Here is a 1,977-nt window from a genome sequence, read left to right as displayed (position 1 = left end):
ATCATTTTGACAAGAGAGTTTAAGTCATCCGATTATATTGGAGTGATAAAAACTTGAGTCAAATACTAAATAACCATCAAAGGAGTTGAGAAAACGTTTCCCAACTCGCTCCATGGAACACATCTGAGGGATGGTGGATTCAGTGGGAGTAATCGAACATTGCTATGCATAATTCGATCAAAGATGGGTTTAAGCCAGTCTTCCGAATATTTTGGGACATATTCTATAAACGATTGTTTTCACACTTACCAAAGTCCGTCTAACAGCTAAGCTTGTAAAAGCATTACAAAACTAGCTAATATCTGACGCAATTTCTTTTTGAAAGAAATTTGGGCTTCTTCCATAACCAATCAAGAGAACAAAGTGTTTGTTGCTCATGATAGTATTCTTCTAATAATTAGCACACCTAGTAGTCTGGGAGAAAAGCACTAATTATTACAAGAATAAGTGGGAGAAAAGTACAAGTCGATTAATTCGATCATGAGAAAAATCATGGAGGGTCATGAAGAACAATCATGAAACTTGTACAAGACGATTAAAGTCGACCAAGAGCAACAAACTGCGGCTCCTCGGAAAAGGAAAGGTTAAAGACATGATCTTATAAACCCACCGCACAAAAGCGAATGTCATTCGCCGGAGAACTCTCAAAACAAGTGAAAGTGTCTCTAAAGGAATATCTTAAAGTAATTGAGAAAATTCCAAATTGTTGTTCAAAAGCCCTAAAAGGTCAAATCTCAATGACACAGAAAATAAAGGTTATTTCTGAAGAGATAAAAGACCTGCGCAGAAACGGAAACTGACTCTAGATTTTGGCTAGAAGCCAAAATCATCGTGGAATCCATATCTCGTCAAGACATGAAGCTTGATAATTTAAGTCAACAAAAGACCTAAATTGGTTTTCCAAAATAGAAAACTGAGAAGGATGGAAACATTCGTGTTTCCCGAAACGAGACAAGAAGAATAAAGATTCTTCCAATCAAGTTATGTCCACAAGCATGCTTCAGAAATCTATCGACGGATTAAAAGCACGCAAGAGTTAGAATCTTCGATTTAAAAGGCAATCAGAGAAATTTGATTCCTGGAGAATGAAGAAAATCTTGAATCACGAGTTTCAAGAAGGTAAGTGGGAGTAAACAAACCTTCCGGGTCCGTATGCAGAGTACATACAAAAGATTGAGTACGACATAAGGTGTTGTATAACAGTAACGAACTGACTCAATAAAGGACCACACACAAAAGGATAAAATGCCATTTTGGGCATCTGAAGATCTATAAGCATAGATCAAAAGGATGATAGGATTAGAGAGACTCAGTACGCTGAGATGCTTGAGATCCGAAACAGAAAATCTAAGACTCGGAAAGTCTAAAAGAATTTCGACCCAAAAACTCATGACAGAGGGCGTTGCAAAAATCGGAGTCTGAAAAGACACCGATGAGCTAGCACGCATGAGAGAGACATTTATGTTCGAAAACATAAAGTCAATCATGTTGGACATGATTAGCATTTAAACATCCGAATTCGGATTGGAAAACCGAAACACTACTTAGTACATCCTAGAAGGTTAAAGGATGAAGTAGTACAAAATTGAACATGTCATCGTAGCAAACTTTCAGACATGGAAGGAAAGTAGGCTAAAAGTGTTTAAGCCGGGAACTGTTGCAAATACTACATAAAGAATTAAAAGCCTTAACTCTAGTAAAAGTTATTAGAAATTATCAAGGTTGAAGATAACCGTCTTCAAATTAATTGATAATTAGCAAAGTTTAAAACCGACTACCACGGTAGTCAAACTGAACTGTCACCTAAGACATAGTATGAGAGTCATACACAGTCTAAGGCATGAGGTATAATTTTAAACCTCGACGAGTAAAAATGAGTGGGTAAAAAGAGTTTTACGGAAGAGGCTCAGATTTACAACTCTCGTTATCAGAAATAATAGAGTTATTTCACAAGTCGTCTAAATTTGGTTTAGTATT

This window comes from Eschscholzia californica, unplaced genomic scaffold (genome assembly GCF_041429995.1).
Source record: "Eschscholzia californica isolate CP2 unplaced genomic scaffold, dmEscCali1.0.p SCAF_300, whole genome shotgun sequence".
NCBI lineage: Eukaryota > Viridiplantae > Streptophyta > Magnoliopsida > Ranunculales > Papaveraceae > Eschscholzia > Eschscholzia californica.
Note: the sequence above shows the minus strand (reverse complement) of the source record.